General features: G+C 47.3%; 1 protein-coding gene and 1 long non-coding RNA gene across 5 annotated transcripts in view; one reads left to right on the top strand and one right to left on the bottom strand.

The window, feature by feature from the left end:
* Positions 1-25,950, top strand: part of Pced1b (PC-esterase domain containing 1B) — a 134,029-nt gene that overhangs the window by 27,757 nt on the left and 80,322 nt on the right. For all 4 annotated transcript variants that reach the window (XM_087557571.1, XM_087557570.1, XM_087557572.1 and 1 more), the window contains exons 2-3: positions 4,377-4,459; positions 7,469-7,534. The gene's annotated coding sequence lies outside the window, so the exon portion shown is untranslated. The remainder of the gene's footprint in view (positions 1-4,376; positions 4,460-7,468; positions 7,535-25,950) is intronic.
* LOC148004966 (uncharacterized) lies at positions 5,275-10,467 on the bottom strand. The gene is made up of 2 exons (XR_015625984.1): positions 10,206-10,467; positions 5,275-9,312 (listed from the first exon to the last, which is right to left on the bottom strand). It is a non-coding gene; the product is annotated as an uncharacterized LOC148004966 (long non-coding RNA).

Genomic DNA, 25,950 nt, shown 5'->3' on the forward strand with positions numbered 1-25,950 from the left:
GAACTGTTTAAAGTGTGTCAGGTGTTGCAGTTTCCTCTCCAACCCGAATCGGCCAGTACAAAGAAAACGCAACTCAATTAATATGAAAACAATCTAGCGTCTAGATTGGGCAGATCCACCCTACACTGTCCTATTCCTGGCTCCCAAATCCCTCATCCCTTGCACCTTTTATTTGCCAGGTCTCCAGCTTCTCCTTCTCCCACGACAACTCTCTCCTCGCTTCTTTCCTCTCCTCCCCTGACTCCTCCCCCTCCTGACTCCTCCCCCTCCTGACTCCTCCCCTCTCTCTCGACTCCTCCCTCTGCCCAAATCTCAAGCTCCTGCCTTTATTTTACAAATTCAGAGAGAACTCCAAGGCAAACCACAACAGTCAGGGAGACAGGAAATCACTATTGTTTTTTTCTTGGACAAGAGGGAAGGGGGAGGGAGGAAGAGAGGAGGGAGAGAAATGAAAAACCTGGAATTGGCTAGAAAGAACTGGCTAGACCTCATTCACAGAGTGTTCTCTAAGGAAGCCATTGTCAACCATTGGAAAGGCCTGTTTGAGCCAGCGTCACCCGCCATCTGGCTACTGTAGCTCCGCCTCAGGCCAGAATCCATCCTAAGCCAATCACAATGAAAAGCCAGTCCAGTGAAAAGCCAGCAGCACACAGCACGTCGTTGGCATTGGTGTGGATTTAAGTGGTCCTGAAGGCCAGTCATGGGAAGGATATAACATCCTCTGGGAAAGGGCCATTTGCACAAATTCCACCTAAGAGCAACAGGGGGAAGTACAGTTTCTTTAGAAGACCCATGCAGAGAACGTCAGTAGAAGTTGAGGACCATCCAATCACAGTTTCAAGGGTAAGGTGGCTCAGTGAGTAGTGTCACTTGCCCCACAACCCAAGTGCTGTCCCTGAATCTGCACGGTGGAAGAAGAACACTGACCCTGGCAGATTTCCCTGGCTTCCATAATGCGTGCTGTGACTCAGACGCGTGCGTGCGCACACATAAATATATCTTGAAATGTTTAGAGCACCGTTCAGAAATGCTTGCATTCACTCATAAAGAACCACTTCTCCTGACAGATTAGTGTCACTCTTTCGTTTGTATTTTCCGTATCGTTCGAAGCAAGAGAAATGTCCTGAGCACTGGGGAACTCACACACAAGTGAAAGAAAAGGATGGTTTTGGCGCACTTTGTTCTCTACCATGTTATGTCCTTGTCTGTTCTGGTACAGCAGTAGGATTTATTTTCTAAACATTCCAGCTTTACAGAATGAGTCACTGTGGATGTTGGGAACCAGATGAATCATCCATCCATTCATCCTTCCTTCCTTCCATCCACTAATCCTTCCTTTCATCTATCCATCCATTCTTCTACCCACCCATCCATCTACCTATCCATCCATTATCCACCCTTCCATATATCCATCCATCCATCCATTTATCCATCCATCCATCCATCCATCCATCCATCTATCCATCCATACAGACATACATACATACATCATCTATCCTTCCTTCTTCCTTCAATCATTATCCTTATTTTCATTTTTCTTTCATACACCCATCATTATATTAAAAAGGACATCGGACGGCCTTCTGCTTAAAGCACCTTCACTTTAGTTCTGTTCTTTGGCTTGCGTGTAATAAGGCACAGTTGCTATTAACCTTGTCATGGCTCAGATCCTATGAAGTGTTGATTTGTAAACTTGAGTCGTGCACAGTCTACCACTGTGTCAATCAGGTGCCTTCCAAATGGGAGATGAGCTTAGGAAGGGAGGGTGAGAGAACACGTGTGGGATGCACTGACGAATCTGTTTCCTCTTTGCTTGTATTTAAGTAAATGCTGGCTTTCAAAGTTATTTGGCCATTTTGTCTCAGATGAGGAGACTCTTAAATATAGCTCTGTAGGATATTTTATTTATTATGTTAATTTGAGGGCACAATTGTTTATTCCGTATATCCTTTTCCAGGGAAGTAAATATAGGTGGTAGTGGAAAAATACTACTGGAACTGGACTGTGATTGGCTGGGGTTGGCACCCAGGCCTGGGCATTGGCCCTAGATCTAGGAAGTGATTGATGCTGGTCACTATGATGGTGCCAGTGTATTGAGTAGCTGTCCCTGGTGAGAAACTCTTGTGATTCAGCTTTCCTTTCAGTAAAAGATTCCCCCAGGGCTTCATAGCTCACTTTAATTCTCCTTGGCTGCCCCTGTGACTTATCCGGAGAAAGACAGGCAACACAAAGTGTCCCAATCAGATGCACTTATCAGCCCATTGTTAGGAGCTGGTGTACCTCCAGTGCAGTCGTCACAAACCCCCTTCCCTCGACTTCTTCCATCCTGACTGTGTCAAGAGCGGAAACTGTGGGTTGAATGGAAATTTCAGTTTATTGCTCATTATTCCCAAAAGGAGAACTCGTAGAAAATATTTGTCTCTTCTTTCTAAAGTACCCTAGTATTGACTCCCACGTAGTTTCTGTGGAGTTAAATCTGTCTTTCCAAATTATCATTGGACCGCACACCTGCTCGTACACTACTAGCTCAGTGGCCCACCAAAATAATATTTCTGCATCATTGGCTCTGAATACTTGAAGTCAGTTCAGTGGTTAGAAAACTCTAGTGAGCATGATTCCGTGTGGAGGTTTCCGGATAGAATGTATCAAAACGGGTTTTTGACATTACTTTGCCGTGTCATTCATGCATGTTTTTGATGCAGAAACGGGGTGGATTCCGTTACCATCAGCTCCACCCCCACCCCAATACTGTACGAGATGGTTCTCCAGTCCACACACTGACAGCTTAGAGAGACTCTGTGATGTCAGGAGATTATAGGCTTCCTTTTAAGGGCAACATATTACATTATTGGGTCGCACCATAAAATTGTCGGTTTGGGTAAGGGCTAACCGACTCCTGGCGGTTGGTTTCCCATGGCTCAAGCTGAAGAACATTGGTGCTGAATTCCTGCCTGAACTCCTCAGCCATGGCCTGTGGGCCGTCAGGCCAGCGCCATAACAGCCGGGTCTCAGTTTGTGAGATCAGAATAACATAAGCTGTGTGGGATTGAGGCAGTGGTTATCAATTGCATATAGAAATACTGAGTCTGGGAGCATTAGATATTCAAGAACCGGTTAATAATAGCATGCTGTTACCAACCTAAATAAAGTAGGGCTCCTTTGCTTTCCCTCTGGCCATTTCTGCTTATATGGCCAAGATGATGGTTGCTATGGAGAAATGGGAAACGTTTGTTTGGCAAGCATAGTTTTTTTTTTTTTTTAATTGCTTTGAAGGCCTGCCATTCTTGCGTATGTCCTAGTAAGGTCACAGACAAAGTCTGACAGAGTCAGTAAAAGATCTAAATGGGAAATGTACTGAAGCAAACCAAGAACAGAATTTAAAAAAAAATAAAATAAATCAGAAGTACTGAGCAAATGTTCTGGACTTTTGGCAGAGGAATTGGGCTGACTGGATCCCCATGGTTCTTTGAGTTATTAATAGTGATTTGATCTGCCGTATTTTGAGTGTGTGTGTGTGTGTGTGTGTGTGTGTGTGTGTGTGTGTGTGTGTATTTGTATGTTGTCTCACAGTATTGGTGTGTGAAGACTTTCAAGGCTTGATGGTCTTTGGGAAACTGTGTTTCCTGGGAGAGATGACGGTGAAGAAGGTGCCACTCTGTCATCTAAGGCACGCCGACCAGGCGTGCTCATTAAATGCTCTGGGGAAGGCAGGTACTAAAACAACGCCTGGAACATGGCTCCATCTTGGCCATGAGGCTGCGACGAAGCCCCAGGTGGCACAGCCGTAGTAATTCGAAGCTATTCATGTCCATCGTATCAGCGAAGGTCTGTGTTAGAAGGCTGTGTTTACATGCCGCGCAGCAGAATGTGTCCGTGATTCATTGCCATGGTAATGCTTGGTCAGACCAATAAACCAAGTCAGGGAAATCCAGGCTGTTAGTGTGAAGGCCCTGATTAGCACATCTCCCAGTTCGCTCCACCTTGCTCCTTCCGAGATCAAACTGACTCCCACACCCTGCCAAGCAGCCTCCCTTCCCTGTCCCTCTCTGTCCACAGTAAGAGAGACATTGTATCCCCTCCACACAAAACATCAGGTGTGCATAATTAAGAAATTGTATTTTTAGCGCATGTTTATTGTCTCGTGGTCGAGGCTCCATTATGCGACTTCAATTAGTGACCCCCGATGACTCATTTTAGACCATGATCGGTAAAACCCTTTCATATGTCCATTTAAAGGGACTTGAGGTTTTAGTTAATTATCGCTTCCTGACAGCCTGAAGGTCGGACTATTTCCTTTTGTTTCATTCTGCAGTTAATCCCCTCATTAAGGGTGATAGGAAATGAATAATTAACTGTGTGACATTTCCATATCTCAGGTAATGAGAGGCCCTCAGATCCCAGAGGACACCCTACGAGAAGAAGTCAGGATCGAGTTGAGGATCCGGTCTCCAGCAAACGTGTGAGTTTCAGCTTTGTCTCTTGTGGTGAAAATGCATCCTCTAACGTTCTTTGCCTAAACCGGAACCAGATGCTGACACTGCTTACAGCCGGCCTTTGACTTTCAGAGACCGCCAGGACTAAAACACACAGCAAATGCAGCTCGAGGGGCTGAGGGTTTACTTGTCACAGTTTCAGAGAGGCCTCCATCCGTCTTGGCTGGGAGGGAGGTTGCCTGGAGCGTGAAGCAGATGTTCACGTTGAGGTAGAATAGGGAGCGGAGGCAGCTAGACTTGAACCAGCGGTGAGTGAGTCTAGCCTTCAATGGCCTGTCCTGGGGGACCTGCTCTCGCCCCCTGGGCCACATCTCCTAAAGTGGTCCACACTTAGGGGGTCCAACAACCCTTTCACAGGGATTGCACATCAGATATCCTGCGTATCAGACATGATAAATACATTATGATTTACAACAGTGGCAAAATTACAGTTGTGGGGCTGGGGATTTAGCTCAGTGGTAGAGCGCTTACCTAGGAAGCGCAAGGCCCTGGGTTCGGTCCCCAGCTCCAAAAAAAAAAAAAAAGAACCAAAAAAAAAATTACAGTTGTAACAGTGAAAATAATTTTATTCGCAGCATGAGGAACTGTATTAAAAGGTCACAGCATCTGGAAGGTTGAGAAACACTGCCCTGAAGGCTACATATAGTAGCAAAATCTGGATATTTTGAACTGAAAATCTGAGCTGTCTTAGTTAGGGTTTGACTGCTGTGAACAGACACCGTGACCAAGAGTCCTAGCCAGGGTTCCTATTCCTGCACAAACATCACGACCAAGAAGCAAGTTGGGGAGGAAAGGGTTTATTCAGCTTACACTTCCACACTGCTGTCCATCAGGAATGATATCAGGACCAGAACTCACACAGGGTAGAAACTTGGAGGCAGGAGCTAATGCAGGAGCCATGGAGGGATGTTGCTTACTGGCTTGCTTCCCCTGGCTTGCTCAGCTTGCTTTCCTATAGAACCCAGGACCACCAGCCCAGGGGATGGCACCACCCACAATGGACTGGGTCCTACCCCCTTGATCACTCATTGAGAAAATGCCTTACAGCTGGGTCTCATCGAGGCATTTCCTCAAGGGAGGCTCCTTTCTCTGTGGTAACTCCAGCTTGTGCCAAGTTGACACACAAAACCAGCCAGTACACCAAGACAACTCTTTTAAACACAACATTTGGGGCTGGCTTACAGGTTCAGAGGTTCAGTCCATTATCATCAGGGCAGGAGCATGTCAACTTCCAGGCAGGCATGGTGCAGGAGGAGCTGAGAGTTCTACATCTTCATCTGAAGGCTGCTAGTGGAAGACTGAGTTCCAGGCAGGTAGGATAAGAGTCTTAAAGCCCACGCCCATAGTAACACGCCTACTCCAACAAGGCCACACCTCCTAATAATGTCACTTCCTGGGCCAAGCATATTCAAACTATCACTTGAGCCTCGGGTGGAGCATTCTGTATTCAAACCGTAAGAGCTGTGAACATTTGACCTCCGGGTTCTCTGGGGTGTGAACGTGCAGAGGCATCCTTTGGAAGCTTCAAGTGCAGAGTGAATGAACCATGCCTAACACAGTCAGCAGTCTGCATGTGCAGTCTGACAGCCTCATGGTGATGCAGACAAACAAACTGGGCGATGTAGTGGCAGGCCTCAGCCACGTATTCACTTGCAGGGCTTTCAAGCTTCCTTTGATTCACTGGGCTAAAGGCTAAGGGTGAATTATCTTAGGACCTGGATAAAAACCCAGGTCTCTTGGGTGTTAGGAAATCCAACTTCTACCAAACCTTTCAATTATGATAAAAGGTTGAAGCTACGGGAAATAAAAAGAGGGTAGAAGTGACCCCCACAAGGCCACCTTGTGGATGGGTACAGAGCCACCCACTTCAGCCTCCAGGGCAGGATCGGAATCCCTGTCAGACTCCACCCGTCACTGAAGCCCTTTACTTTGCGTTGTTCAGAGAAGCCCATTCGCCCCAGATTATCCCGAGACTGCTCTGCAGGGATCAGTTGGGTCAGGCTCTACCTCTGACTCCTGTCTCATCTAACTTTTTTTTTTGAGGGTTCTTAAGCTGCTTGTTCCAACTAACAGTGTACCCAACCTTGCTGAGGAAGCCCTGGTTCTATTTCCACACAGAAACGTCATGGTGTCTTAGTTCCTCTCATTTGCTTTGTGAAGATGTAGAACCTTCTCTAAAGGAAAAGGCAGGTCTTGGCTGAGTTTAATAGACCCAAGATTTGACTGACAAAGGAAAGCGTAAAGGTGCTTGGGTAAGGAAGCAATATAGCAGAGTCTGGACTATGGCACAGAAACTGGGTCCAGAGGGCAGTGATGGCGGCTAGGAGCGCTCAGATTGGCCAGCAGGAAGAGGTCTAGGGGTTGGAACACAGTCTTGGGATTTATCCTGATATCAGTCATTATGGATGGTAGAGAGCAAAAGTAGAATTTCTAAAAGAAAAAAAAAAACATAGTGCATAGTGCTATGGTTACTAGAGTGGCGTAGATAATTGAACAGGAAGAAGGGAACGAGCCCGGTGTTTAAAGCAGCCTGAGAACAGAAAGGCCAACAAGGCGCGTTTGAGCAGGTCATTGATTATATGGAAGAGTGTAGCCGCTACCGCTCAGAACTGAGTCTCAGATTCTGCTGTATCATTCATTATTTTACTCAAAATGCTCGGCCTTAGAAAAAAAAATGCCGCTCCTTTATAAGGGAGTCTGGGAAATGGCATCTAGAAGCTGTTCCTACAAGAATGAGTGTCCGAGGGGAAGTGGGCAGCAGTCACAGAAATGGGGTCACGCCTTTCAGAAGGGCGCACACAGGGGCGGGTCTCATAGCGACCTCCTTTCCTCAGCCGCGGGTGGAAATGCTTCTAGGCTCCGAAAAGCATTGCGTGGCCGAGTTGGAAAGTTGTGTGATTTTTACAGTTGAACAGTACGTATCACCGTGAGAGAACCAAACCCGACAACTTCTATTTCACTGTATCATGTTTCAGAGGAATGAACCGGACGGGCGCGGAAAGCCTCCCCCCAGAGCTCCGGGTTTGATTCCCTGCTTGAAGGTAAGAACTTGGACTCGCGAGAGTCCTGGATGGCGATGGCCGAAATGGGGGAGATGACGTAAAAACAACTTTTTAAACGGGTGCGCGTTCATTGCGTCTCTCTCTGTTGTAAGCATTACGCTTCTGTTTGTAGAATTAGCTAGCCGTGAACTAAGCCTCCTATTGATGACATCTTTAAAGACTCAAGAGTGAGTGGCCCAGTGGGAAGGAAAGAGGCGCCTATGGGAAAGTGTAGAACTCAGGGAGCGCCGCCCCCGCCCCCTTAGTGAAGTTAAGGGTTGGGGAGACCCCGTGCAGACACGTCAGCAAATGCTGCTCTCTGGTCCACCACGTAGAGACAGGGAGCCTACATCCAGATATTCCAGCAGCCCGGGAATCTCTTCTCAGTCTTTGAGGAAGCTCCTCTCCCTGAGCACCCATGAGTCTTCGTTCTGTTCTCCCCGCTGCCATAGTTGTGTGTTGAAGGTCTCTGGCTCTGTGTCTAGTGACTCTATTTTGGCAGGTTCTGGAGGTTTAAGAGGTAAGGCTGAGCTGTAGGAACTAGGTCACTGGGATTATAATTTACCTTGCAGCCTTGCCTCTCTCTCTCTCTCTCTCTCTCTCTCTCTCTCTCTCTCTCTCTCTCTCTCTCTCTGTCTCTGTCTCTGTCTCTGTCTCTGTCTCTGTCTCTCCCTCTCCCTGCCCCCCAAAATCCCCCCATCCCCTTCTCTACTCTCTCCCTGGCCACCATTAGGTGAGCAATCTATAACACACTTCTGCTGTGATTTCCTGCCCTGGACTGAGAGCGTGAACACAAATAAATATTTCCTCCTTTAAGTCGTTTCTCTTGGGTATTTGCACAGCAACAGAAGACTATGGAATGTGTCACTGCTCACATAAAACTGTCAGAGAGAAGAATCCATTCTGTAAAGACCCGGCCCTTTCCTTCTCAGTCACTGCCTTTCACCGGTGAGAAATGGCTTGCCTCTGCTTCCAGCAAACATCTAGGCTTGGCATTGTGTGCCCATCCCAGGCTGTGGCGTCTCTCTGTGGCATCCCTTCCCCAGTGCTGAGAAGGGATATCCGGAACCCACCCACTCTCCTGCAGATGTTTCTTCCGGGGCCTGGCTTGGTAAAGACACAGGAAGTTGTTGGGACACATGTATGGAGCTTAATCTGGAGAGGCTGAGAGATGCTCTATAAAATGTGCCCAAAGCAAGGACATGGGAAACTGATAGTCTCTGAAAGGTGGAGGTTTTAGCCCAAGCCAGAAAGTACTCACGCATTGTGATTCTCATTAGACCCTGTTTCATTAAGCACAGACCACTTAAGAGATCTGTCTGGCTGTCTGGCCTGATGGTATTTCCATCTTGAAGCTGGATCACACAAGTGCAGTGGTAGGTAGGAAGTCTCCCAAGCTTGGTCCTGCCCTTCATGTAATATTCATGTCAGCCCTTCCTGCAAACGTTCAGCACTTTAGAACAGCTAGACCCAGTTCATTTTATGACATCTTCAGTTTTTGATGCTTGGCCATCAGCCTCATCCTTTGAAATCACCGGTTCTCCACGCATTCCCTAGATGGCCGTTAGCAGCAAGGCTGGTTATATCTTCCAGCGTCCTGGTTTTGTTTTTTCTTCCTCACGGCATTTCTTACTGTACGGTTCCAGCTTCTCGATCTGCCAGTGCTCACTTTCATCGGGTTTTGCATGGAGAGGAAAGGCAGTTCTTTTTTCAGTTACTTGAAAGGAGATGCTGGATTCCAGCTCTGCACCAGCATTATGATGAATACAGAACAAATCCTGGGAAATAAAATTGTAATATGCGTTTTTCATTCTCTACTCACATTCTACTACCTACTACCCCTCCTTTTGAGACTGGGACTCGTGTATAAAGTACATACTACATAGTATACAGTGCATAGTACATTATACATTGTACAGAGTACACTGCACATAGTACATAGGACATTGTATATAGTACACAGTGCATAGTACATTGTACATAGTACCCAGTACATAGTACTCAGTACATACTACCCAGTATATTGTAGCCAGTACATAGCACTCAGTACATACTACCCAGTACATAGTAGCCAGTACATAGTAGCCAGTACATAGTACTCAGTATATACTACCGAGTACATAGTACCCCGAACATAGTACTCATTGCATACTACCAAGTACATAGTACCCAGTACATAGTATATTGTACGTTGTACCCATACATAATACACATTACATAGTACACATAGTACACTGTACACAGTACACAGTGCATAATACATTGTACATTGTACACAGTACATAGTACTCAGTACATACTACTCAGTACATAGTATATTGCACATAGTACACATTACACTGTACATAGTATATAGGACATTTACACAGTGCATACTACATTGTACATTGTACACAGTACACAGCACATAGTACACAGTGGACAGTACATTGTACATAGTACATAGTGCATAGTACATTGTACATTGTACACAGTACATAGTACTCAGTACATACTACTCAGTACATAGTCTATTGCACATAGTACACATTACACTGTACGTAGTATATAGGACATTTACACAGTGCATACTACATTGTACATTGTACACAGTACACAGCACATAGTACACAGTGGATAGTACATTGTACATAGTAGACAGTACATAGTACATTGTGCACAGTACCCCTACCTCTGGTCCTAGGATCACCAGCGAGAGTCAGATGCGCCTGTTTCCTGCAGTGCTGCGGATAGAAACCAAGACTTTGCACTTCCCAGGCAAGCACTCCGACAGTGAGCTGCATCCCTAGCCCCAGTTGACGCTAACAAAGCCCGCTTCAGTCATCAGAGAGGGCCACATTGTCCAGAAGAAGCCAGTTTGACTCCTTCTCCAGAATTTTCCTACCAGGTCTGCTGAGAAGTTGCTGCCTGCGAGGTAGAAGGGTTTAAAGTCCAGCCTGCAGTTGCTAGGGTAATCCTCTTTCCCCAGCTCCTCCACTCAGAACAAAGCAATGGGCAAAGAGAGGCAGAGATGAGAGACCAACACAGAGACTCCCAAAGCAGGCGCTCCAGCCTCAGGCGGCCCCTGGACCCGTCATCTGTGGCTTTTTCTGCGGATGGGGCATAGGAGACTTTAAATTCTTATACCCACTATGGCGACTTTGAGTCCTTACTGTTATTTGCTGATGGCAATGTTGACACAGAAATCAAGCACGTGAATATAAATGTCTCTCGTGGTAGAGAACTTACCAATGGCAGAGCTGCCTGGAAAATTCTTACACTGAATCCACCGAGGCTGTAGTTTTCCTTGAGGTAATTCTTAGTTATACCGTGTGCCCTGCGTCTTTGTTTGGATTTAGGGACAGGACGTGACAGCCTTCATATTTTTCATTATCAATTCATGTTATCGAAAGGCTCTAACTCTGACTGATCAGTGCTCGGGTCCTGGGTCACTTGTTAAGATACAGCTACGATTGGATCAAGAGGCTGGGATCTTGGTGGGGTCAGACTTACCCATCTCTGTGGATGGCCGTGTTGCGTTTCCAGACTGGTCTCTGGCACAGGGCTATGATACACTGTAAGGTGAGAGGGGGCTCTCTCCCCTTCTGCAGGTCCTCTGCTAGAAGGCAGACAGAAAGGCCCAAATTTATAAGGGTGAACTGAGGTGAACTTGTCCAGGGTTTTCTGTTTCTCAGAGGAATCAAAAGACGGTGAGCCTAATTCAGAACATGAGGGAAGTTAACAAAGCAGCTGATAAAAGCCACTTAGGGAAGGGAGGTTATTTTGGCCCATGATTTGAGGGCGCATGGTTTAAGGGTGCACAGTTTGAGGGTGCACCCATCCTGGCAGGGTAGCCACGAGGGTAAGAGCTTGGGGCAGCTGGTCCTGTGGCATCCCCGCTCAGGTGACAGAGATGCTGGCACTCAGCTGGCTTTCCCCATTTTATTCAGTCTAGGGCCACAGCCCACGGAACGGAATGGTGCAGACCGTGTCGAGGATGGCCTTCCCACCTCAATAACCTGGTCAATCCACTCCTCCATCGCTATGGCCAGAGGCTCCTCTCTATGTGGTGCTAGACCCTGTCAAGCTGACAGTCACTGTTAACTATTACAGAGGCCCTGACATAAGCCCAGGGTCTGCTGGATCCTGGTAGGCAGGGTCACTGGGAGCAGGGCATTCTCCCTCCAGTCATGTACACCAGGGGTGGCAGAAGGCCCAACAGGCAAAGAATGACCCTGGCAGAGCAGGATGTAATGCCTCAGAACAGAAAAGAGGGAGGCCTTGGGATTCAGCCAAGTGCTGGAGTCCCCTGGCCTGGGCTAGCCTCCAGCCCTTAGCCCATTCCTCAGAGTCCCCTGACCTGGGCTAACCTCCAACCCTTAGGCAGTTCCTAAGAGTCCCCTGACCCTGGCTAGCCTCCAACCCTTAGGCAGTTCCTCAGACATCTGTTTAGGGTCACTCTTCTAGGAGGGAAAACTGCATTTTCACTCTGGATACTCTTAAATACAAAGAATACTCTGTATCTTTTCCATACAAAGGATGCTCTCAAACGAAAAATCAGAACCCTTTCTGCCAATTGCAGGCAGAGTGTCCTCAGGAAAGCCATTTAACACCCCCCCCCAAATCTGTTATTTAGATGTAAAATTAAAGCAATAATAATTACCTTCTAGGGTTGTTTGAGGACAAAAGCAATATGAGGAAGTGAGAAGCTGTTTAGACAGTGGGCATTCAGAGTGTGGGGATGTCTAACAACTGAGTTGGCCAGGGCCTTGAACCAGGGGCGGGCAGAGAGTGGGGGAGTTGGGGGGGGCAGAGAAGCCTTGTGGTCTCCTACTGGAGGACGGTGGAGTCTGCTGTTGGAGTGGGCTCTGGGGAATGGCAAGGGAAAATAGCAAGGGGAGGAGCTCAAGGGCTGATGTGGGAACTGTGTGTGCACTGAACAAGGACCTGGCTCTGTTGACTCAGCAGTTTCGAGGGAAAGTCGGTTGTAGGGACGATGGAGAGGAACGTTTTCTATCAACTTCCCCTCCCAGAATCCTTTGTACCTACACATTCCTGATGCTGAAACAAAACACAATCCCCAAGTATACCCCAGATCATCCTCTTTCTCCCACCTTTGTTTAGCTGGATGATCAGAATTTCACTTTCTGTTAATCCAGTAAATTGTAGTTTATTTCCCACTTCCCGGTCTCTGATGAGATTAAACATTTTTCCTCCGCTCATCACCCAGCTGCACGTTCTCTTAGGATTCTGTTACTTAACAAAACAGAGTCGTTTTAAGAGTTGGTTCGGGACTCCACGTTCATTGCGGCCGTTCTCCGTTTTAGTTTCCTGTGGACTCCACAAGGCTAGGTCATCTGTTTAACTTTACAGCTGTGCAGCGTCTCGTGGCACACACACGTTTAGTCTGCCTTCTTTCAGGAGACTCCTTACGTTAGAACTCTTTCATCGTGTGGAGTCATCGTGGTTCACATCTAGAAGTGAAAAGTTAAACTTTATAATTTACCATTCAGCTCAGCTCCAGATTACTCCGGCTCAAGCGAGATCATGTTTCCGCTCTGGCTAAAGAGCAGCCTGTGTGGCCGGCGTTTGAAGACAGGAGTTTCAGGATGTTTAGAATGCTCAGTTGAGAATTCTAGAAACCCCTGCTGCGTGCTTCCAGCGGCCATCCTGCCACTGTGGGCCGGTTGTCTGTCGTCTTCTTGACCTTCCTGGATGGGAACAGGGAAGCGACTGGGCTATGTCCGTGATGGTCAGCCCTAGCTACACATTGGAAATACCTGAAAACCTTTTAAAAGATGATTTTAGATTTTCTTTAGGAAAAAAAAAGGACAGTTCAATTCTACTAAAAAGTCCCTGTGAGTAGGAATTATATATTAATACTTAAAAAAGAAAAACTAACTTCACAGATGGTCCTCTCGTGCAGTGGGAATGTGCTGTGCGGTGTGTGATGGTCTTAGTCGAGCTCTTCTGTGACCTTTAACCCATGAAGCCGAGTTTCCGTTTTCCCACGTGGTATAGTGGAATTGATAACCAGGCTGAGTACCTGGCCTGGAAAGGCTCGCTAGAGGCTGGAATCATTTATAACCCTCCCTCCCCCCACCCCACTTTCTCCATAGATGAAGCCTTATGAGCTCTTTATTGAGCCAAAAAAGTAGGTGATCAGAGCAGAGTGGATTAATTGTAGGTGGTGAGTCACGTGACTCACTAATCCCAAGCAGTCGCCTCTTCTCCCATGGATGGAGGTGCAAAGTGAGCTTTGCAGTTTGTCGCCCATAAAGAGGCAAGCCCAGTGGGGTCTCAGGAAGACCCACTTTAACGGATGACTGTTTTCTCAGTCAGCTACTGCGAATCAGTCGACTGTAAATGCCTTTCCGGGCTGGCTGGGATAGCTCAGCTGGGATAGCCTGCTGCCAAGCGGATAACCCGAATTCAGTTCCTGGACTGCCGTGGTAGAAAGGGAGAAGAGACTCCTGCAAGTTGCTCTTTGACCTCTGTACGTGTGCCGAGGCACCTGCAGGTCCCTACCTAAAAAGTAAATGAACAAACTTTAAACAAACAGACAGCAAACAAGTTGGGGCCATAGAGAGGGTTCTTGTTTCTCAGAGCAGTTGTTCTTGCAGAGCTCCTGGCTCTGATTTCCAGGGTCCACTTGGCAGCTCACAGCGATGCCCAGCTCCAGCTGCAGGGGATCCAGTGCTGTCTTCGCATCCATTCACGTGGGCAGAACATTCATACACATACAATAAGTCAACCCAGTACGTTTCCGTTAGGAGATGTTCCGTGCCAGTTTGTGATGGACAAGCACGACGTGGCTGCCTAAGGCGTGTCCTGAGTTTATCAATAAAGCATAGCATTTCTGCCGAAGGCGGGACTTAGAACATTTCTGAGTAGGCAAAACTCCTGAAGGACAAAGGCCCTTCATATTCTCCTTATGTGCCTGACAAAGACTTAAAGTGCAAGCGACACGGTCTCACCTGGACCTGCAGTGTGAACTGTTTGAGACCTCTCTGGGACTCCGTTCAGGGACCCAATCCCTAAGGTTCCCCGGGAAGCTGTTTTGATTATTAAAACATGGGTTTTGTGTTACAGATCCAACCAGCGTGTCCTTATAGATGGCTTCCCATCAGCCCCTTCTCTGTTGAGTCAATAACAGGCACAGGCAGAGAGGTTGGTCCATTGTGAAATTTGGTTTCCCAGGCCACAGGTACAGGGAAATAGGAGGTCAGAGTACCACAGAGATTTGAACTCTTCAGTTCAGAAGCTGCACACAGCATGAGGGAATGCGCTGGGCTCTTTGAAGTTTGACTTACATAACTTCACATTTCTAAGAGAAATACATTCCTCCTCCCACTGACTTCGGTTGCTTTAGAAGGATGTTTTTTAAAAAAATGATTTTTTGGTAGAATTGAAAAGTCCACTTAACATTTCAGTTTTGTTAATAATAGAGACCCTGGCCTGGGCCTGGCCTGCCCTGAGAAAGGCCTTCACAAAGCCACAAGGAAACAAAGATGGTGTCACCTTGATACAGGGGACTCTGTATCCTCATGAAAGACAGTTTGGAAAACAGATTCTGGGACAGTAAGAGTGTGACCAAAGACCTCTCTCACCTCAGAGGAAATTAGATAATTACTGGATTTTTCTCTACATATTTTTCATTTATGTATTTTTTAATTGTACCCAAATATTGTCTTAGTTAGAGTTTTTATTGTTGGGAACAGACACCATGACCAAGGCAACTCTTTTTTTTTTTTTTTTGGTTCTTTTTTTCGGAGCTGGGGACCGAACCCAGGGCCTTGTGCTTCCTAGGTAAGCGCTCTACCACTGAGCTAAATCCCCAGCCCCCAAGGCAACTCTTATAAAGGTCAACATTTAGTTGGGGCTGGCTTACAGGTTCAGTCCATTATCATCAAAGCAGGAGCATGGCAATATCCAGGCAGGCACGGTGCAGGAGGAGCTGAGAGTTCTATATCTTCATCCAAAAGCAAACAGAATACTAACGTCTTCCAGGCAGCTAAGAGGGGGATCTCAAAGTCCACTCCCACAGTGACGCACTTCCTCCAACAAGGACACACCTATTCCAACAAGGCCACACCCACTTCAACAAGGCCACACCCATTCCAACAAGGCCAACCCATTCCAACAAGGCCACACCCACTTCAACAAGGCTACACCCATTCCAATAAGGCCACACCCACTTCAACAAGGCCACACCCATTCCAACAAGGCCATCCTAGCTAATAGTGCCACTCCCCAGGCCAACAGAAACTACTGCAAATACACAAAAGCAACACATTCTCTGTGTTTGAGATAGGGTCTCGTGTAGTCTGGGGTGGCCTGGAATACCCCTGACCCTTTCATCTCGGACCTCAGCATGAATCTTAATTTTAGGAGTAGGAATTGATGCTTTCCCATTGACATGTAGCTGTCACCACCATCCACGGGCACAGCTCATTCACCTTGCAAAATTGAGATTCTGCATTCCCCAAATGGAAACTTTCCGTTCACCGTCCCCCCAACCCCTGCCCCATACCTGACAGCTCCATTCTACCTCCCGCCTCTGAATGGACCCGGTCAGTCGGTGTTTGTCTGTCCTGACTGCCTTCTTTCGCTCAGCACACCAGTCTAAAGGAGATGTTTTTAGAGAGCTAAGACTCTCGTGTAGCCAGCTGTGCCTGTTCTACCTAAGATGTTCCAGGGTCTCTGCACCACGTCTTAATTCTGACAGGATGCAATGTAGCATAAGGGAGAACTATTCACAGGTGCTCGAAACCCATCCACGGTACCGGTACCGTTAGCCCTCAAGAGCACCTGTACTGTCACCTCAGGCTGAGGCAGGAGGCTGAGGCAGGGGATTATAAATTTCAGACTAGCCTGGTCTACATAGTGAGACTCTGTCAAAAAAGGAGAAGAAGAAGAGGAAGGAGGAGGGGGGAAGGGGAGGAGAGGGGAGGGAGAAGAGGGAACTGAGCGGGGAGACAGAGAGAGACAGAGAGACAGAGAATCCACAGCACAAAAAAGCCCTTTGTGGAGGTGGATCAGCTCCTCGAGGAGGCCAGTCTGACTCAGCTGACGCCAGCCCCCAGCCCACAGGGGCTCTGTACTTGATTATGGGTGTGTGTTGCCATCTGGTATGTGGGTAATAACGGTAAAAACGGGAGACTCAGACCCTCCGTGTCACACGTTGCTGTTATTTTCTTTAACACGCGTCCCGAACTGACGCAGTGCAGCGTCAGACCTGGGGCCATTCGATGTGCTCCCTGTTATTCAAGGGACACTTCTGACAAACTCGCTTCAGGGTGATCTTCCCAGGCCACCTAAGGGTGGCTTCTTTCCTTAAAGTGTTTTAGAGATGTCCCGGTTGTTTGTTTTAAGTAAGTGCCATTTCCCTAGTAGTCTTTAGGCAAATTTCTGTATATCTCATTAAATTTTTATCTTGGAGGAAAATACATATCTCCATATCCCACCCCTCACCCTGGCTGTTTCTATCCTCGAGATGATAATTTTAGCTGAAGGTTTGCTTGTGGTTTCTGTCACAGACTTCTTATGTCTTGCACCTCAATATACTGAAATCTGGGTGTTTTCCCCAGGAAACACCCAAAGCACAGTGCTTCACCAGAATGACTCTTTCTTAACCCAGTTTCTATTACTGTGTATCTCGGTCAGGGTTTCTATTCCTGCACAAACACCATGACCAAGGAGCAAGCTGGGGAGGAAAGGGTTTATTCAGCTTACACTGTCCACATCGCTGTTCATCACTACAGGAAGTCAGGACTGGAACTCAAGCAGGTCAGGAAGCAGGAGCTGATGCAGAGGCCATGGAGGGATGTTACTTACTGGCTTGCTCCCCCTGGCTTGCCCAGCTTGCCTTCTTACAGAACCCAAGACCACCAACCCAGGGGATGGCACCACCCACAATGGGCCCTCCCCGCTTGATCACTAATTGAGAAAATGCCTTACAGCTGGGTCTCATGGAGGCATTTCCTCAAGGGAGGCTCCTTTCTCTGTGACAACTCCAGCTCGTGTCAGGTGGACACACACAACCAGCCAGTGCACTAAGATACAGCATTATGACCAAAGGTAACTTGAGGAAGAAAGGGTTAATTTGGCTAATGCTCCTGCATCACAGTCCATTGGGAGAAGCAAGGTAGGAGCTCCCTGCAGGAGCCTGGAAGCAGGGATGAGAGCAAAGACTGTGGAGGAACGCGGCTTACAGCCTTGCTCCCCTTGGCTTGCCCAGATTGTTTCCTATACACCCCAGTGACACCTGCCCAGGGGTAGCACCTCAAGCAGTTGTCTGGACTCTCCCAACAGCAGTCATTCATCAAGAAAATGCCCTGCAGACATACCTACAGACCAGCCTCATGGAGGTATTCCCGCATTTAAGAATCCCTCTTCACAGATACGGTTGGGTTTGTGTCAGACCGACGGATCAGCACAGCCTTCTAACACTACAATCCTATAGTAGAAGTGTGTGAAGTCGGATTAATAATGTAATAGAAATGAAGTCACAGGAATTGTCACTGTTACACTTGCTTTATTCCGGTGTCCTTCCAAAGGCTCCTCCCGCCTCTGTCGGCCTCTGGAAGGCACTGGTATAATTTAGGTGCGTCTTTTTCCCTTCAGCCAGTTGACCGAGGTGTCCTTCAGCTGCAAAGAGTCCCAGCCTGTTACACATAGGAAGAGTTTCTGTGTGGGAGAGGCCGAGGGCTGGGCCCTCACAGGGGTAGAAGCCGATGTGGTGATGGGTCAGTTGTGTGCCTGCATTCTTCGTCCGATATCTGAAACTGGGCACCAGATGGGACACACACTGTCCTCCCATCTACTTGGAAATGTCTCATTCATTCCCCTGAAGGAGTGTAGGGTATTGGCTTGGGACTCATTCCCAGGCACACGAATGCTTGTGACTGAGGAGGAGAGCGTCTCACAGTCCAGGATGTAGGCATGTGGTTGAGAGACAGCTGTGGGAGGTCGCAGGGTGGACAGAGCCCTGGATTTAGATATCACAGGTGAGTTTCAGGGCCCAGCCTTTCTTGCACATGTGCGTGCACACACTCACACTCACACACGCGCGCACACACACGCACGCACACGCACGCACGCACACACACTCACACACACTCACATACACACTCACACACACGCGCACACACACTCACACTCACACACTCACACACACAGTCACACACTCACACACACACTCATACACACACGCACGCACACACACACACACACACGAAGCTTGGGCACCTCCTTAGCAGCTCACAGTCAGGGTGTAGCACAGCACTCAGGCATGGTGGGGTGTTTCCCCTCCGTGTGTAGAAGTGAGCAGGGGGCTTTTCTATGTCTCTTTGCTCAATATTCATACTCTTTAGGACTCTCCTCCATAGTGCTGAGCCCTTCAGCTTCACCACTCATTCATTCCCTTCTTCGACCCCATCCATGCCCCAAAAGAAAGACGGGAAGGATCCAGACAGCCCACCTGTACCAGACTTGAACTGCCTTTAAGTTTACGCGACAGGTGTGTAGAGGAATATTCCTCTCAGCTTGTGTTCTTGAAGACTTGGCTGTGCGAATCACAGAATCTATCCAGAGGTGCACACTGCGGAAGCCTTGTGTATGTCTTCCTAATTCCTTTTTCCCTTCTGCCGTTCCTACTGGGGAGGCAGGAATAAACACTGAAGTTGGAGTCTTTGGAGACCTGTTCAAGGTTTTCCGGGGGTAGGGAGAGGTGTAGCGCTGTTCGGAGAGGCACACTTGTGCAGAGACCCGGCTGCCAGAATTCAGGTCCTGTGTACGCGTTGTACACACCGCAGCCGAAACTCACCTTCTACCCTCTAGCTGGGCAGAAAGAGCGGCATGCTGACGGATCCCATTGGGTGAGAAAGACTATAATGGCGGGAGTTTATAGATGCAGGCCCAGGCCCTCTGCCTCCAAGTATAACTCGTTTGGCATCTGAGGAGAGGCAGTTCAGCTCATTAAGATCTGTCTTTCCATCCTGAAGGCCCACTTTCTCACTCTCTCATCTGTCACCTTAGTGCCCCGGGGAAGTACCCAGGGAGCACTCCCCCGGGACAGGCCTGTGACTGCCCTGTAACCTTTTCTTAACACGCTTCAGTTCCAGCTCACAAGTCTGCTGCCGGGGCTTATTCACAGCCGCCTCTCCTCCCTGCCACTCACTCTTGCTGCTCCCTGCCCTGTGTGCAGTGCTTTCTTTCTCTGGAATGAGCATGTGTTGCTGTCCCGGAAGCGTAGGGCTGCTGGCACCACACCCTCCAGCTGCAGACGGGACGGAGATCTCAGCCACCTACAACTGCCTCCAACACGACACACGGCTCGGGGGAGCCTCGCAGAGGGAGCATCTGGCTCCCATCAAGCTGTCCTGCTCCCTGACACGGCACATTCTCAGGAAAGTCAGCTCCCACGGTTGCCGCTGCTTGCTGAGCAAGACGTAATGAGGGACATAGAGGTGGGAGAAGGACAGGCATCTTAAACAGGGTTTTACTGCTGTGAACAGACACCATGGCCAAGGCATCTCTTATAAGGACCATGTTTAATGGGGCTGGTTTACAGGTTCAGAGGTTCAGTCCATTGTCATCAAGGCAGGAGCAGGGCAGCATCCAGGCAGGCATGGTGCAGGAGGAGCTGAGAGCTCTACATCTTCATCTGAAGGCTGCTAGGAGAAGACTGGCTTCCAGGCAGCTAGGGTGAGGGTCCACACCCACAGCCACAGTGACACACCTACACCAACAAGGTCACTCCAACAGCAAAGCCCATGCCCACGGTGACACATCTATTCCAACAAGTCCCTACTCCAGCAAGGCCACCGCTTCTGATAGTCCTACTCCCCGGGCCAACCATCTGCAAACCACCACATTAGCAGTTAAACTGCCAGTTGACCTCCTTCAAAAATATCAGTGCTATAGTCCAGCAACGTAATTAAATTCCAGACTACTTCACTAGGGTCTGACTAAACACGGTGTCATCTAAGTGCATTAGAAGGTTGTCATCAAACCATGACACAGAGGTTATGATGGGTAAATAAATGGTCTCAGGGCCCCGCTTAAACCGAGAGTTGCCGGCTTCTCTGCACTCTCCGTTACAATGATGGCATAGGGACAGACCAGTTGGCAGCGTCCTCTCTTCATATGGTTCCTGCTGGGTGGACGCTTTCCTGTCTTCCTGCCGGCCCTAATGTTTCCAGTCTTTCCGAGCCTCCCACTCTTTATGTTTGGATATAAAGTTACAGTCACACTCATGGGGACATAAAGCTACAGCCGTGCTCATGGGGACACCTAAAAAAACTGCTTTTAAAGAGGAAGTTGTGAATACTCACTTTCCCCAGTCTTCCTTCCTCTCCTTCTAGAAACATTTGAAATTAGAAAACAATCCAATTCTTTCCATTGAAAATTATGGCGCCAATCGGCTCTTCTTTCTCCACCCCGGGGGCCACGTGCCTCAGTCACCTGTCGGCCGTGTGTTTTCTACATGGTGTGGCGAAACAGTGATTGCTGGAACCATCCCATAGGTCTCTCTCTCAGATCTTCACACAGCCCTTCGATAGGCGGGTCCTCTTGTGTCTCCTGTGCATGCAGAAAGCACCAGTGAACTACAGCGTCAGCCTCCGGCTGGGGCCCCGTGCTGGGAAGTCGTGTGGTCTGTCTTTCGGCCTCTGAGAGCTTAGAACTTTCTACTTCACATCGGTCAGCCTCTGTTCCTTCAAATCAGTTTACCAAAAATCCATGTTCCTAAGCATAATTTAAAAAAAAAATAGAGTATGAATGGTTGGTGGCAGCACACACCTTTAATCCCAGCACTCTCGAGGCAGAGGCAAAAGCAGGCTGATCTCTGAGTGTTTGAGGCCGGCCTGATCTACAGAGTGAGTTCCAGGACAGCCAAGTCTACACAGAAGAGACCCTATCTTGAAACACAAAGCGAAATAATAAATAATAAACAGCCCAGTAAAGAAATAATATTCAAAGAATGTCCACAAAAAAAAATTCAGAATCAATCATTTTGAGCTTTTTGAAACAGGGTCTCTCATGTAGCCCAGGCTAGCCTCAAATTCTTATCTAGGCAAGGATGACCTGGAATTTCTGATCCTCCTGTACCTTCCAAGGGCTGGTCTCACATGTTTGGCCGTCATTCCCAGTCTCTGAGGCTTAGATCCAGGGCCTCCTGTGTGGTAGATAGAGTCTCCACAGCCGAGAGACATCTCCAACTCTTATGATTTCTGCCAGGACATTTCTATAGTATTTTGTTTCAAAATATCATTTATTTTCTGGATTTTCTCTTTAAAATGACCTTGGCTGCTAAGTTAGTCTGCTGTTCCTACACAGTGCCAAGTTCCTGGAACACCATTAGCATCGTGTGATATAAGTGTTTACAGACACACCCTCAGTGTGGTGAGTCTTGACTCCAGAAGACGTTCCGATAACCTCTGTCCACACCAATAATCATTTGTCCCTTCAAGATGCACGAAGCCTGTCAAAGCACATGAGTCATCTCTCATCGCCAAATGTCAATCTAATACTGCAAAGGCTTTGTGGGTCACAGTGTGACAAAAGGGGACATCTTTATTATCAAAAGAGTGAGGGGTTGGGGATTTAGCTCAGTGGTAGAGCGCTTGCCTAGGAAGCACAAGGCCCTGGGTTCGGTCCCCATCTCCAAAAAAAAGAAAAAGAAAAAAAAAGAGTGAAAGGTTAGTTTTGATTTGTGGGTTTTTTTTTAAAAAGAATAGATTGGGTTTTGTTAAGTTTTTTTTTTTTTCAGTTCCTAAATTTGTAAGTTCTGTGCTTAACATAGGAGGCTGCACAGTCTTTTGTAATAGTTTGCTACTGGGATAGAGTAAGGTTTTAATGGTAACTAGACCAGAGAAGGAGATCTTGGTCTGTATCAACCATGAATATAAACTGTTCTTTTGTTTTGGGGGGCAGTGTCTTACTCTGCAGCCCAGGTTAGCCTCAAACTCATTCCCTTTCTCCCTCAGGCTCTCAAATGCTGGAATTACAAGTGTGCAAGCCCCACATGGCTCATTCTAATAGGAGTGTGTGTGTGTGTGTGTGTATTGTACATATGTGCATGAAAGTCTACATGTGTGCCCAGGTGCATGTGTGTGTATGTTTTTTCTTACCCATGCTTTGTACGTGTGATGTACATATGTGTATGGATGTCAACACATGTGTATACATGTTCATGTATGTGCATACATGTGTGTGCATGATTCTTCTTAACTATGCTTGGTGTGTTTAGTGTATACATGAGAATGAATGTCCACATGTGTGTATGCCTGTCTGTCTGTCTGTCTGTGTGCAAGAATGACATCAGAAATTTTCTCTAGCCAACCTTCCCTTTTCTTTGAGGCAGGGTCTCTCAGTTGAGCTCACCAGTGTGTCTAGTCTAGCTGACCCCTAAGCTGGGGATCCCCTTTGTCTGTGTTTGAAGCTCTGGGATTATAGATTGACTGCCACACCCACCTGACATGTAATGTGGGTTCTGGGGAGCTGAGCCCCAGTCCTCATGCCCTCACAACAAGTTCTTTATCTGCTGAGCAAGTTCCCCAGTCCCAGTGACTTTTATTCTAAAACAGAAATCTTGACAGTTTTCCTCTGGTGGGTAAGAACAAGAATGCCTATTTAACGTACTCTTCCATTTTTCATTAAGATAAAATTATAATGAAATGGGAGGCAGTGTTTTATGTAAGTTCTGAGGTTAGACAGCTTCCCTGAGGAAACTGGTGGTGGAGGAGTTGGTAAGCCCACCAGAGACTCTGGCTGTGTCCTGGCTGTCAGGATACGCAGTCGCAGTCCGCAGTCCTGGGAGACTCTGTCAGGATACGGAGTCGGCAGTCGTGGGAGGCTGTCTGGATATGCAGTCGCGGGCGACACCCGTTCCCTTCCCTTCGCCTGCCCGGCAGTTGGGCGTACTCGTGGTTCAGTCCTTGGGAAGCTATAAAAAAGCATTCATAGGGATGACAAAACGAACTTCGCGTTCAGTGAGTAATCACGCTTAAGTGCTTAGCATGGTCGTGGCTGTGGGACATTCATCACAGCCTCAAATGAGTGCGCTGTCATAATGTCCAGCCAAAGGACTCACTCTGGTGCCCCCTTTCAGTGAAGCACCGTGGGAGATTTACCGCTGACTTACGTGTTCGCATTACAGAAGAGTTGCTTTAGTTTTAATTGCACACGGCACCATATTTCTCCGTAGCCACGCAGAGACCTCTGGATCCACACATGCCCTTCCTTCCCTTTCAAGTTTGGCCTTTCTCATCATCCTGGTGTATCTTATGCCGTAATTTCTATGTATGAATTTAAAAAATCGTCAAACATTTTGCAGTGGCTTCCTCGTTTAGCCAGAAGATGTAGGGGGAGAGAGGAGGGGCGGGGGGGGGGGGGGACAGGACTGGAGTGAGGGAGCCCACCTCCCTTCAACCTTTACTCTCAGCACCTAACAGTCCTCTCTGAAGTATGAACATCTCCCCCACAGCAGGGAGAAGCTTCTCTGTTGCCTGTAGTAACGTCCTTCAGGTCTGGAGTATAAGCGTTTAGGAGGGATAGAATGTTTGGACCCTGAGTATGTGATTTGCAGACTTGCAGTTCTGTCTTTTACTTTTAGAGCACTGGAAGACAGCGGTAAGAGGACTGTAGTTCAAGGCTAGCCCAGGCTACAAAGCAAGACCTTGTCTCAAAAAATATAGTTATAAATCATGATCCATTTTGTGTCAACATCCTTTGCACTGTTTGGAGGCCAAATTAGCTCCTCTCTTTTGCTTTCTCTTTGCACATAGGCGAGATTGTGTCAGCACTGTTTTCTAGAAGAGCTTTCACTGCTAGTGGATTGCCTTTTTGATCAGTCGACAATGTGCGTGTGTCTCAAACACACATACCAGAGACACATACATGTGCACACAGACACATACATACACAGACACACAGACACTGACACAGGCAGACAGACAGACACACACACATACACGTGCACACAGACAGACACTTACACACACACACAGACACACAGACACACAGATACACACACACACACACACACACACACACACAGAAAGTCCCGAGATGATGTTATGAGACAAGACTCCCCAAAGGTGCCATTGAGTTCATTTTGTTGTCCATCCACTGCTGGGAACGCAGCCTACACTTAAGAGTAGTTTGTTTCCCCAGAGAGACTCTTTTAGAGAAAACTAAATGTTCATTTGCAAGTGGTTATCAATTAGAGTTGGCTTCTGGATTAGGGATGGGGCTGTTCCCCATTCTTCTTTCACTTCTAGGAGCCCATGTGATACAGACCTGTGCAGGTCCTGTGGCTTGCCTCAGTCTCCCAGAGTTCATGTGAACTTGGATCGTGCTGATTCGCAGGGCTTTGTTTTCCTGGTCTCCGGGAAGTTTTAAGGCCACCTACATACACTATCCTGTCATCTTTAGATGAAGATACTTTAACTTCTTCTTTCACAATTCGTATCCCCTTGATCTACTCCAGTAGTCTTATTTCTCTAGCTAAGATTACTGAATAAGTACGGATTGAGTGGGCAACCTTGTCTTGTTCCTGGCTTAGTGGAATTGCTTTGAGTTTCTCTCCATTTACGTTGATGTTGGCTATGAGCTTGCTGTAAACTGCCTTTCTTGTATTTAGTTATGTCTCTGTAACCCTAGTCCCTCCAGGACTTCTCTCATGGTGGGATGTTGGATTTCCTCAAAGGCCTCTTCTGCATCTAAGGAGTTGATCATGTGCTTTTGATCTTCTAGTTTGTTTATGTGATTTATAAATGTTGAACCATCCCTGCATCTCCAGGATGAGATCTGCTTGCTCATGGTGATGATTGTTTCTTATGTGTTCTTGGATTCTGTTTGCAAGTATTTTGTTGATAATTTTTCATCTATGTTCATAAGGGAACTTGGTCTGTAATTCTCTCTCTTTGTTGAGTCTTTTTGGTTTGAGTATCAGGGTAACTATGGCTCTGTAAAGTGAATTGGGCAACGTCTCAATTTTGTGGAATGATTTGAGGAGTATTGGCATTAACTCATCTTTGAAAGTCTGGAAGAATTCTCCCTTTTTTTGGTAGACTTTTAATGACTGCTTCTATTCACTAGGGGATTATAGGTCTGTTTGAATTGCTTCTCTGATCTTGATTTAACTTTGGTATGGGTTATCTATTGAGAGAATTATCTATTTCTTTTAGATTTCCAATTTGGAATAGAGGTTTTACAGGATTCTCTGGATTTCCCCGGTGTCTGTTGTTATATCCTTCTTGTTACTTGGATTTCATGTCTACTCTTGTTAACTTGGATTCATATTCTCTCTCTCTCTCTCTCTCTCTCTCTCTCTCCCTCTCTCTCTCTCTTTCTCTGCCTCTTAGCTAATTTTGGTAAGGGTTTGTCAGTCTTACTGATTTTCTCAAAGAGTCACATTTACTGTGATCGAT

The sequence above is a fragment of the Rattus norvegicus genome, chromosome 7 (genome assembly GCF_021556685.1).
Source record: "Rattus norvegicus strain SHRSP/BbbUtx chromosome 7, alternate assembly SHRSP_T2T, whole genome shotgun sequence".
NCBI lineage: Eukaryota > Metazoa > Chordata > Mammalia > Rodentia > Muridae > Rattus > Rattus norvegicus.